At 48.5% G+C, this 13368-nt stretch overlaps 1 protein-coding gene across 12 annotated transcripts in view; it reads right to left on the reverse strand.

The window, feature by feature from the left end:
• The window catches only part of ACOX3 (acyl-CoA oxidase 3, pristanoyl), a 69147-nt gene that overhangs the window by 54965 nt on the left and 814 nt on the right, over positions 1-13368 (reverse strand). For 7 of the 12 annotated variants that reach the window (XR_008547428.2, XM_063809382.1, XM_024356021.3 and 4 more), the window contains exon 1: positions 6416-6555. The exons of 2 other annotated variants lie outside the window; for them this stretch is intronic. The gene's annotated coding sequence lies outside the window, so the exon portion shown is untranslated. Of the gene's footprint in view, positions 1-5591; positions 5990-6371; positions 6556-13368 lie in introns of those variants that run through there. 3 more of the 12 variants (XM_054682764.2, XM_024356018.2, XM_054682763.2) reach the window with 2 other exon arrangements.

The raw sequence follows: 13368 nt of genomic DNA on the forward strand, positions 1-13368 counted from the left end.
CTGGAACTGTGTCTACGACAACACAATAGATCAGGATGAAAGCGAATTGAGTAAATTAAAGGGAGGCGCATATTCCTATAAAGGCAAATGGGGGCAACGAGCGAACATTCTTCTGCTGTGTTCCCAAAATCCATCTACCAAGAGAGAGAATGAGAGGGAAAGAGAAACAGAGAGAGAAAGGAAAGAGAGAGAGAAGAGAGAGAGAGAAAGAGAGAGGGGGGAAGAAAGGCAGAAAGTCAAAGAGAAAGAGAGAGACAGAAAGTCAAAGAAAGAAACAAAGAGAGAGATATATAAGTAGTTAAGAAAAAAAACAGTGTACCCTATTCCTTTAAAAGCCAGGGTAAATTTAAAACCTATAATTGATAATTGAAGGTCTTCTCTATGACCCTATAACACTCCAATACCACTTTGTTGTCAGTTAAACAGTGTAATGCAGACATTAGGAAAAAAACTTCAAAAGTCCACCTTAGGCCCAGAGCAAAACACAGAAACTCTATTGAACTTGGCAACCTCGGTTTTTTTCCACAATAGAGATCAGGAGGAGCAGGCAGAACAGGACAAACGGGCCCTCAGGCAAGCAGAAGTTCACTTCTTGCCCCCATTTGCCACTATAGGAATATGCGCCTGCCTTTAATTTACTCAATTCGCTTTCATCCTGATCTATTGTGTTGTTGTAGGCATAGCTCCAGTTGTTAAAGTACTGGGTCATCAGTTCTAAGGCCCTGGCCAAGGAGCCAAGGCTTGGAGATTGTATTGCAGCAGCGGAGGTAAGCTGGGTAGAAATTGGGGGAGGAGAGCATCTTACTTTGGAGGCTCTGGAAAAGGGAAACACTGGGCAAATCAAATGCCTGATAGGGCTTGCTTCCAGTGTGGTCTACAAGGACACTTTAAAAAAGATTGTCTGAATAGAAATAAGCTGCCCCCTCGTCCATGCCCCTCATGTCAAGGGAATCACTGGAAGGCCCACTGCCCCAGGGGAGTGGAAGGAAGGGACTGAAAGGAAGGTCCTTTCAGTCAGAAGCCACTAACCAGATGAGCCAGCAGCAGGACTGAGGGTGCCCGGGGCAAGCGCCAGCCCATGCGCCAGGTATGCTTGACCATTGGGGGCCAGAAGGTTAACTGTCTCCTGAACACTGGCGTGGCCTTCTCAGTCTTAATCTCTGGTCCTGGACAACTGTCCTCCAGATCTGTCACTACCCGAGGGGTCCTAGGATAGGCAGTCACTAGATACTTCTCCCAGCCACTAAGTTGTGACTGGGGAACTTCATTCTTTTCACATGCCTTTCTAATTATGCCTGAAACCCCCACACCCTTGTTAGGGAGATACATTCTAGCAAAAGCAGGGGCCATTATACACCTGAACATGGGAGAAGGAACACCTTTTGCTGTCCCCTACTTGAGGAAGGAATTAATCCTGAAGTCTGGGCAACAGAAGGACAATATGGATGAGCGAAGAATGCCCGTCCCGTTCAAGTTAAACTAAAGGATTCCGCCTCCTTTCCCCACCAAAGGCAGTACCCTCTTAGACCCGAGGCCCAACAAGGACTCCAAAAGATTGTTAAGGACCTAAAAGCCCAAGGCCTAGTAAAACCATGCAATAGCCCCTGCAATACTCCAATTTTAGGAGTACAGAAACCCAGTGGACAGTGGAGGTTAGTGCAAGATCTCAGGATTATCAATGAGGCTGTTGTTCCTCTATACCCAGCTGTACCTAACCTTATACTCACTCTGCTTTCCCAAATACCAGAGGAAGCAGAGTGGTTTACAGTCCTGGACCTTAAGGATGCCTTTTACTGCATCCCTGTACATCCTGACTCTCAATTCTTGCTTGCCTTTGAAGATCCTTTGAATCTAATGTCTCAACACACCTGGACTGTTTTACCCCAAGGGTTCATGGACAGCCCCCATCTATTTGGCCAGGCATTAGCCCAAGACTTGAGCCAGTTCTCATACTTGGGCACTCTCGTCCTTCGGTATGCGGATGATTTACTTTTAGCCACCCATTCAGAAACCTTGTGCCATCAAGCCACCCAAGCGCTCTTAAACTTCATGGCCACCTGTGGCTACAAGGTTTCCAGACCAAAGGCTCAGCTCTGCTCACAGCAGGTTAAATACTTAGGGCTAAAATTATCCAAACGCACCAGGGCCCTCAGTGAGGAATGCATCCAGCCTATACTGGCTTATCCTTATCCCAAAACCATAAAGCAATTAAGAGGGTTCCTTGGCATAACAGGCTTCTGCCGAATATGGATTCCCAGGTACAGTGAAATAGCCAGGCCATTATACACACTAATTAAGGAAACTCAGAAAGTGAATACCCATTTAGTAAGACGGACACCTGAAGCAGAAGTGGCTTTTCAGGCCCTAAAGAAGGCCCTAATCCAAGCCCTAGTGTTAAGCTTGCCAAAGGGGCAAGACTTTTCTTTATATGTCACAGAAAAAACAGGAATAGCTCTAGGAGTCCTTACACAGGTCCGAGGGACCAGGTTGCAACCCATGGCATACCTGAGTAAGGAAACTGATGTAGTGACAAAGGGTTGGCCTCATTGTTTATGGGTAATGGCAGCAGTAGCAGTCTTAGTATCTGAAGCAGTTAAAATGATATAGGGAAGAGATCTTACTGTGTGGATGTCTCATGATGTGGACGGCATACTCACTGCTAAAGGAGACTTACGGCTGTCAGACAACCGTTTGCTTAAATACCAGGCTCTATTACTTGAAGGGCCAGTGCTGCGACTGTGCACTCGTGCAACTCTTAATCCAGCCACATTTCTTCCAGACAATGAAGAAAAGATAGAACATAACTGTCAACAGGTGATTGCTCAAACCTACGCCGCTCGAGGGGACCTTCTAGAGGTTCCCTTGACTGATCCCGACCTCAACTTGTATACTGACGGAAGTTCCTTTGTAGAAAAACGACTTCGAAAAGCGGGGTATGCAGTGGTCAGTGATAATGGAATACTTGAAAGTAATCCCCTCACTCCAGGAACTAGCGCTCAGCTGGCAGAACTAATAGCCCTCACTCAGGCACTAAAATTAGGAGAAGGAAAAAGGGTAAATATATACACAGACTCTAAGAATGCTTACCTAGTCCTCCATGCCCACGCAGCAATATGGAGAGAAAGGGAATTCCTAACTTCCGAGGGAACACCTATCAAACCTCAGGAAGCCATTAGGAGATTACAATTGGCTGTACAGAAACCTAAAGAGGTGGCAGTCTTACACTGCCGGGGTGATCAGAAAGGAAAGGAAAGGGAAATAGAAGGGAACCGCGAAGCGGATACTGAAGCCAAAAGAGCCACAAGGTGGGACCCTCCATTAGAAATGCTTATAGAAGGACCCCTAGTATGGGGTAATCCCCTGTAGGAAACCAAGCCCCAGTACTCAAAAGAAATAGAATGGGGAACCTCACAAGGACATAGTTTCTTCCCCTCAGGATGGCTAGCCACCGAAGAAGGAAAAATACTTTTGCCTGCAGCTAACCAATTGAAATTACTTAAAACCCTTCATCAGACCTTTCACTTAGGCATTGATAGCACCTATCAGACAGCCAAATCATTATTAACTGGATCAGGACTTTTCAAAACTATCAAGCAGATAGTCATGGCCTATGAAGTGTGGCAAAGAAATAATCCCCTGCCTTATCGCCAAGCTCCTTCAGGAGAACAAAGAACAGGCCATTACCCAGGAGAAGACTGGCAACTAGATTTTACCCACATGCCCAAATCTCAGGGATTTCAGTATCTACTAGTCTGGATAGATACTTTCACTGGTTGGGAGGAGGCCTTTCCTTGTAGGACAGAAAAGGCCAAAGAGGTAATAAAGGCACTAATTCATGAAATAATTCCCAGATTCGGACTTCCCCGAGACTTACAGAGTGACAATGGCCCCGCTTTCAAGGCTGCAGTAACCCAGGGAGTATCGTAGACGTTAGTTAGGCATACAATATCACTTACACTGCGCCTGGAGGCCACAATCCTCAGGGAAGGTCGAGAAAATGAACGAAACGCTCAAACAACATCTAAAAAAGCTAACTCAGGAAACCCACCTCGCATGGGCTGCTGTGTTGCCTATAGCCTTATTAAGAATACAAAACTCCCCCTAAAAAGCAGGACTTAGCCCATACGAAATGCTGTATGGACGGCCCTTCCTAACCAATGACCTTGTGCTTGACCGAGAGACGGCCAATTTAGTTGCAGACATCACCTCCTTAGCCAAATATCAACAAGCTCTTAAAACATTACAGGGAACCTGTACCCGAGAGGAGGGAAAGGAATTCCACCCTGGTAACATGGTATTAGTCAAGTCCCTTCCTTCTAAGTCCCCACCCCTAGATACATACTGGGAAGGGCCCTACCCAGTCATTTTATCTACCCTGAGTGCAGTTAAAGTGTCTGGAGTGGAGTCTTAGACACATCAAACCCTGGATACCACCAAAGGAATCCAAAAATTCAGGAGACAACGCTAGCTATTCCTGTGAACCTCTACAGGATCTGCACCTGCTCTTCAAGCGACAACTGCAAGGAAAGTAACTGGAATCGTAGAGCTCCATGGCCCCCCCCATCATATTTTTCTCTTTACTGTTGTCTTACCCCCCTTTCACTGTCACCGCACCCCCTCCATGCCGCTATACTACCAGTAGCTCCCCTTACCAAGAGCTTCTATGGAGAATGCGACTTCCCAGAAATATTGATGCCCCATTGTATAGGAGTTTTTCTAAAGGAAACCCCACTTTCACCATCCACACCCATATGCCCCTGCACTTCGGGCCATACATTTCAATCCCTGTATCTTTAACCTCCTTGTTAAGTTTGTCTCTTCCAGAATCAAAGCTGTAAAACTACAAATGTTCTTCAAATGGAGCCCCAGATGCAGTCCATGACTAAGATCTACCTTGGACCCCTGGACTGGCCTGCTAGCCCATGCTCCGATGTTGATGACATCGAAGGCACCACTCCCGAGGAAATCTCAACTGCGTGACCCCTACTACGCCCCAATTCAGCAGGAAGCAGTTAGAGCAGTCATCGGCCAACCTCCCCAACAGCACTTGGGTTTTCCTGTTGAGAGTGGGGACTAAGAGACAGGACTAGCTGGACTTCCTAGGCCGACTAAGAATTCCTAAGCCTAGCTGGGGAAGGTGACCACACCCACCTTTAAACATGGGGCTTGTAACTCAGCTCACACCAGACCAATCAGGTAGTAAAGAGAGCTCACTAAAATACCAATGAGGCTAAAAACAGGTGGTAAAGAAATAATCAGATCATCTGTTGCCTGAGAGCACAGGGGGAGGGACAATGATCAGGATATAAACCCAGGCATTCAAGCCGAATCGGGCAACCCTCTTTGGGTCCCCTCCCGTTGCATGGGAGCTGTGTTTTCACTATATTAAATCTTGCAACTGCACACTCTTCTGGTCCATGTTTGTTCCGGTTTGAGCTAAGCTTTTGCTTGCCGTCCACCACTGCTGATCGCTGCTGTCGCAGACCCCCCGCTGACTTCCACCCCCCCCCCCCCCCCCAGATCCAGCAGGGTGTCCGCTGCGCTTCTGATCCAGCGAGGCACCGGTTTCTGCTCCCGGGCTAGAGACTCACCATTGTTCCTGCACAGCTAAGTGCCTGGGTTCATCCTGGGTTCAAGTAGGTGAACACTAGTCGCTGGGTTCCACAGTTCTCTTCCGTGACCCACAGCTTCTAATAGAGCTATAACACTCACCGCATGGCCCAAGGTTCCATTCCTTGGAATGGATGAGGCCAAGAACCCCAGGTCAGAGAGCAAGGCCTTGCTGCCATTGGGAGCGGCCCGCCACCACCCTGGGAGCAAAGACCGGCCAGTAACAATGCCTTGCTAGGGCCCAGCGTCTAGACAAGGTCTACTGTCTGGGCTGCTGCATTCCAAATACGGCGACACCTGGCTAGTGCCCAGGGTCTACTGTCTAGGCTGCTGCATTCCAAATATGGTGATGTCTGCCTAGTGCCCAGGGTCTACTGTCTGAGGCTACTGTCATCCAAATACAGTGACGCCTGCCTAGTGCCCAGGGTCTACCGTCTAGGCTGCTGTCATTCACATGAGACGCTTGGAGCAGTTTCTGGCAAGGTAGTGGGGCTTCAAGATCACTATTCTGGCAACAGCTGCCTCCAGTCTTCTCTGCGATGTCGATCACTTCCCTTTCGTGAACAGCTGCCTAGTTCAATGTGTAAAGTCCTCCGAACGCCCAGCACGTGGGCCACCTGCCCTCCTGGCCCCTGCTCTGGGTAACCCTGGCCCCCCCGCCCGCGAATCCGCACAGCCCCCACACCCCCGGGCCTGGCACTTTCAGCGCCCCCGCTCCCGCCCCGCCGCGTCCGCGCCCCTGGGGCTAACGCAGCCTCCACCTTCCGGCTCCGCGGTCCTCGCTGCTCTGCACCGTCCAACTCACCCAGCAGGCGCTCAAGTGATGCCTGTCGGCCGGCGACCGACTCGGAGTATTAGGACTAGCTGCCCGCACAGCGTAGCTGTCTCTGGCCTGGCCCCACTGCTCCCCCGCCACGCCTCTCGGCCTCCGTCCGTCCCATGGGCGGGGCGGAGCCGCGGGCGCCCTGACGTCATCCAACCGCGCCACCCTCGTTGCCCTGGAAACGCGGACGCCGCTGCCACCCGGGCGGGCTGGAAGCCACGAAGCTTCGGCAGGCGCTGCCGGGCACTCTTGGCTTCTCTGCCTTTAGGCAAGGCCTGGCTGACCGACTCTGGCGAGTCGCTGACCTCTTGGAGCGCCATAGTTCTGAGATGCAGTTCACAATGCGGCCCTTCCTGGGGCCCACTCCAAGGCTACTGGATCAGGACCCCCAGTCTGGGGCCGGGCATTTTCAAATTCATCAGCAGGCTCTACATGGTGGCTCATGCCTGTAATCCCAGCGCTTTCGGAGGCCGAGGCAGGAGGATCGCTTGAGGCCAGGAGTTTGAGACCAGCCTGGGCAACATAGTAAGACCCGGCATGCCCAAGAGCTTGCTGAAGTTTGAGAACCGTGGTTCTGCAGAGATTCTCAGAGAGCCCCTAGTGGAAGTGGGCCCTCGTTGACCAGAGCAGCAACCAGCTCAATCACCCACCCTTTACTTGTTTTTCTTTGTCTCACACTTTCCACTTCCTCACTCGTGCACTCCGAGATCAGCTCCATTTTCAATTACCTGCACCCAAAGCCTCGTCTCAAGGTCTGTTTGGGGAGATCCAAACTAAGACACACACACCTCTTATGAAATTTACAGAGACAGTGTTGTACCTGAGCGAGTTAGAGAAAACGCCACACTTTGAGACGAATTAACAGTGCATTTATTTAGCCGGCGGCCAAGAGACAGCTAACGCTTAAAGTTCTCTCGGCCCCGAAGAAGGGGCTAGATTTTCTTTTATACTTTGGTTTAGAAAGGGGAGGGGAGGCTAGTTAAAACAATTTTATAGAAATAAAGTAGGCAAAAAAGTTAAAAGGATAAATGGTTACAGGAAAGTAAACAGTTCCAGGTGCAGGGGCTTTAAGACTATTACAAGGTGATAGACGCGGGGCTTTGGGCGTTATCAATCAGACGAATTCCTGGGAATTGCGGATATTGCTCGCCACAGTATCTTATCAGTTGATTGCATTCTTGGATGTGCTGGGAGTCAGCTTGCACAAGTTAAATCCTTGAGGAAGGGGCTGCCAGCGAAAGAGCCAAGATGGAGTCTGTCTGGCTCTCTTAGCGAAGGGAGAGTTAATTCAGGTGGCAACAAGGCTAAGTGATTACAGAAAAAGGGAGAGTCTAAAAACAGGGTTAGTAAAAACAAGGTTGGGCATTACAACAGAATCAACTAGACTTAGCAATTTGCCATGTAAAGAACAAGGAAGAGCCAGGCGTTGTGCGCCATTGTTCTCTCATCTGCAGTCCCAACTACTCGTGAGGCTGAGGTGGGAGAATCACTTGAGCCCAGGAGTTTGAGTCTAGCCTGGGCAACATAGTGAGACTCTGCGTTAAAAAAAAAAAAATGAAAAAAGCACAAGGAAAACTAAATCCAAAGGTTTGCATTTATAGGGAACTAAAAGATGGGCAGTGCAGCTCAGTTACGGGGAGGAGAAAGATAAGTACAATTTTAAATGTGTGTCAAGTTTAAGATGTTGGTAGGACATCTGGGTGGGGATACTCAGGTCATGTTTGGAAAATCTGTCTACTTCTGTTCTACTCTGAAATACCTTCTCCTTGATTCCATGGCAACATTTTTCTTCACAGTTATTACTCTTATTTAAACAGACATATAATTATGGGTATCAGTGGGAGCATCCGATTGCAAAAGCAGAAGGAAGGGACTGAAAGATCATTTCGGGCCTGGCAGGTACCCTGCTAAGCAGTCGGAAGTGATCCTTAGTCTAGACTAGCCTTCCCAGCCAGAGGTCTATTGTGTTGTTGCAAAGGTCCCTGAATCCCCAGGAGCAACAAGGATTGCCTGAAGACAAAGCAATCATGGTCTAATAAAAAATACACACCACTGTTTTTCAAATGTTTGGAGATACTGTTGAGAGTAATAAAATAACCATTTATTGCAGAACTCACACCTCCTTTAGGTCACAATTTCTGCCAAAATTACAACTACTAATCAATTGGGTTCCCATGTGTTACTGACATTAGAAAAACATCTTTTGGCTGGGTGTGGTGGCTCACACCTATAATCCTAGCACTTTGGGAGGCCGAGGTGGGCAGATCACTTGAGGTCAGGAGTTTGAGACCAGCCTGGCCAACATGGTGAAACCCCATCTCTACTAAAAATACAAAAATTAGCTGGGCGTGGTGGCGGGCGCCTGTAATCCCAGCTACTTGGGAGGCTGAGGCAAGAGAATCGCCTGAACCCAGGAGGTAGAGATTGCAGTGAGCCAAGGTAGCGCCATTGCACCCCAGCCTGGGTGACAAGAGTGAAACTCCATCTCAAAAAATAAAAATAAAAATATCTTCCCACCGGGAAATGATTTGGGTCCATTGCAGGAGTGAGAGGGAGAGGAAAGCCATTTCTAGGTAGACACTGGAAGGCAGGCTAAAGGAGAAGAGCTCAGGGCATCTGGTAGCCAGTACAGGTAAGAGACAAGGGCCTGAGATAAGGCCATCTTGGTGGAGCTGGAGGGTGGAGAGGGAGCTGAGTGTCTTTTTATTGTTGGTTCTATTTAAGTTAGGGCATCATCACAAAATGACATGGAGAAAACAAAGCACAGGTTTCCAGCCTTGGCCAGGTCCTCCGGCTCCCCTCCCTTCTCTGCCTGTCCCTTTTCGCCCTCCTCTTTTCACACTTGTTTTCCTCTACCCTCTGGCTTGTCAGGGCTGGCCTGTAGCAAGTTTTGGCCCCCTGACTTCACTCTCTCCATTTAGTTTCCCAGATTGGCATCTGCAGGTAAGACTGCAGTTCTCAGCTTTGGCCATGGCTTCACCTTGGGGCCACCTTCTGGCATTTGCCTGCTCATGCTGTAGCACTCTCCATCCACCGTGCTCCCCTCCTGGGCCTGAGGACACTGCTGACCTGCATCTGACAGGGAACACGGGCCTCTCTGTGAGTCAGGGTGGTGGGGAGGTAGGAAGAGAGGAAGGGGTCGTGCTACACTCTGTTGTATTGTTGGGACCTGGGTGGATGGAGATGCCACTGGGACTGGCACCAAGGGAGCAAATTTGGGGAAAAAAATAAGGGAATTTGGCTTTATACATATTTGTTAGCTATTTCTGGGTGAAACCACCAGGAGCTGCACGTGGACCCCTAGTGTGAACAGTAGGGGTGGGGTGAGTGTCCTCAGTAACTCAGTGGACAATGACCCACGGGAGCACTGCCATAGGGCCTCACCCACCCCCTCTCTTGTTTATCTTGACTTCTGTCCCACTTCTGCTCCCTTCGGCACACCCATTCCCTGCTCAGTTTTAGACCTTGGTGCTATTGACCGTCATTGGCCATTGCTGTTATGTGCACACATTGTTAAAGCTAAAGTTGCCTCCCACCCTCCGGTCATTTGTCTCCATTTATCCCTTCTGTCTTTCCCACCACCACCTCCCTGGCTGGTTCTGAATTCCCAGAAGAATGGCTGGAAGAAGTCACCAGGTCCTTGGGAAGAGAATGGGTTCTGATGATTCAGCACCAAGAATGATCCATCACAGCTCGGCCACAGTCGTCACCACCACCCAGCAGCCACCTCACTTCCCCTAGTCACATCACATTAAGTGGTAGGCAGCTGAAAACGGTGTTGGGAAAGAGTTGTGGAACATAAATGTGGTTTTGTACAAGATGCACATACAAATGGCTGTCCCTATGGCAAATGTTACCAGCTTGAGCCAATGAATTTTTGTTTTCGAGATGGAGTCTCGCTCTGTTGCCCAGACTGGAGTGCAGTGGTGCCATCTCGGCTCACTGCAAGCTCTGCCTCCCGGGTTCAAGCCATTCTCCTGCCTTAGCCTCCCGAGTAGCTGGGACTACAGGCGCCCACCACCACGCCCGGCTAATTTTTTGTATTTTTAGTAGAGACGGGTTTTCACTGTGTTAGCCAGGATAGTCTCGATCTCCTGACCTTGTGATCCACCCACCTCGGCCTCCCAATGTGCTGGGATTACAGGCGTGAGCCACCGCGCCCGGCCTGACTTTTTTTATAAATTATAAACCCAACATATTGAATTTAACGGGTTTCTATGCTGTTAAGGTCTTGGCATCAGATGAGTTTCTGGCTGAGGCCCTGGAAGGTAATGGGGGCTGCTGTGAAGTGGCTGGAGCCATCATTCTGATCAGCACAACAGGGCTGCCAGTCAGGGCGCTCAGAGCAGCCAGGGACTTCCGGTTGGAGCCTCCACTGCTGCTTCTCGAGTTCCACCCAGCTTCCAGCACTTAGACGCTGACAACTCAGAATGGAGGGGCTTTAAGGGTCCCAGGTGAGTGTCTCTAGTGCTGCATTGTTCAACAGTAGCCCCTAGCCTCATGTGGCTACTTAAATGTGCAGTAGTTAAATACATTCAATTTCCCATAAATCTAATTTAAATCAGTTCCCTAGTTGCACTAGCTGCACTCAAGTGCGGGTCAGTAGCCAAAAGTAACTACTGTATTGGACAGTGCAGACACAGAACATTGCCATTATCACAGAAAGTCCTACAGGACAGTGCTATGTAGACACTATTTCCAGCCCCAGGCAGTGGGTCAGATCCTTGACCTAAGCCTGGATATCTCCAGCTTTCTCCCTGCTCCCTGGACCCAGCAGCCTCTGGATGGGGCCTGCTTCCCCAAAGGGAAACAGTCTGAGATAGTTCTGCCATCTGCACCATTCTCCTGACACGCTCCCTAATCTCAGTGACTGTTTCATTCAGCAGTTAATCACTATGAGATTATACTGGATTAGGGTTGGCCCTAATCCAATATGAATGTTGCCCTTATTAGAAGAAGAAAAGAGATTTGGAGAAACAAGAACACCACGTAACCACGGAGGCAGAGATTGAAGTGCTGGAGGCACAGGTCAAGGAATGCCAACGATTGCTGGCAACCACCACAAACTAGGAGAGATGAATGGATTCTCAGAGCCTTTAGAACTATGAGAGAATAAATGCGTGTTGTTTTAAGCCACCAAACTTATGGTAATTTGTTATGGAAGCCCTTGAAAACTAAGATAGCATAAAAATCAATTACTGTATGTGATCAAACACTGAATGGGCTAGGGTGAGCCGGTGTGTCTGGGAGGATATGTCTCATTTGCCTTTTACTTAATTCTACCAACATTTGGTCTGTGCTTTTCTCTCTAATAAATCACATGATTTGAGTTAGTTTTCACTTTTCTTACTCCGACAGAGATCCTTTAGGGAATGGCAAAATCCCAATGGAGGGATTAATGTACAAAAGTAATTAAGAATATTGGAGGTTTTTGGATTTTAGTAGAGATTCTGCAGACCAGCTGCTGATGATGTTGGGCTAAATTGGCAGTATCCAACCTTCTCTGTTCCTCCTGGGGACATGTAGTAAGGAAGGAGACCACTACTACTCCTGCTGCCCTCCTCCCCCCAGCCTTGCCTAGTTCATAAGACAGGAGGAAAGAGAGAAAGCAAAAAGTTAGAAAGAAACAAAAGTAAGATAAATAGCCAGACAACCTTGGCACCACCGCCTGGCCCTAGGAGTTAAAATAATAATAATAATAATAATAACATCAACCCCTGACCTAAACTACTTGTGTTATCTTTAAATTCCAGACATTGTATGAAAAAGCATTGCAAAACTTTGTTCTGTTAGCTGATGCATGTAGCCCCCAGTCACGTTTCCCACGCTTGCTCGATTTATCACGACCCTTTCACATGGACCCTTTAAAGTTGTAAGCCTTTAAACAGGCCAAGAATTTCTTTTTCGGGGGGCTCCGCTCTTAAGCCACAAGTCTGCCAGTTCTTCCGGCCGAATAAACCTCTTTCTTCTTTAATCCGGTGTCTGAGGAGTTTTGTCCGCAGCTCGTCCTGCTACATTTCTTGGTTCCCTGACTGGGAAGCGAGGTGATTAAAGGACGTTCAAGCCAGCCCCTTAGGCAGCTTATGCCTGCCCTGTAGAGCATCCCTGCAGGGGACTCCAGCCAGCTTGCGCGATGTGGATCCTGAGAGTGCTCCCGGGTAGGCATTTGCCCCCGTGGAATGCCTTGTCAGAGCGGTGCATGGCAAGCCCCCGTGGAGGATCAGTGCAGTGGCTGAACACTGGGAAGGAACTAGCACTTTAAGTCTGGACATTTGAAACTTGGTAAGACTGGTCTTTGGAACTTGCACACTCCATTTGAGTGGAAGCGTGGCCTGATCACCCATGGCGTGCCTGTACCGGCACTTTGGGTTTTGTTTTTGACTTGACTTGAATTGCTTGATACTTTGGTTTTTGTTTTTGACTTGACTTGAATTACTTGATAAACAGGTGTGCCTTTATTGGGACTTTGGCTTTGGTTCTGATTTTGACTTGGCTTAAATTCCTTGACAAACAGGTGTGCCTTTAATGACACTTTGGTTTTAATTTTGATTTTCATTTAGTGTGAATTAGACGAGTGAGTAACCTTTTACCCTTTCCTTCTTGTAGTGTGAATGTTGTTTTGTCTCAAGAGAAAAATAGGTCAAACACAAAGTAAGCCCACTCCACTAGAAACTGTGTTAAAAAAAAATTTTCAAGAAGAAAAATAAAAGGAAAGTCATCTAATCATCAAAACTTACTCTATTAAAATGCATGTTACAGAACCTTAAGAAAGGTTTTGCAGGGGATTACAGAGTTAAGCCCCCAGAGGTTAAGAACTCTATGTGAATTAGAATTGCCCTCTTTTGCTGGGCGTGGTGGCTCACGCCTGTAATCCCAGCACTTTGGGAGGCCGAGGCGGGCAGATCACGAGGTCAGGAGATCGAGACCATCCTGAC

Source organism: Pan troglodytes, chromosome 3 (assembly GCF_028858775.2).
Source record: "Pan troglodytes isolate AG18354 chromosome 3, NHGRI_mPanTro3-v2.0_pri, whole genome shotgun sequence".
Classification (NCBI taxonomy): domain Eukaryota; kingdom Metazoa; phylum Chordata; class Mammalia; order Primates; family Hominidae; genus Pan; species Pan troglodytes.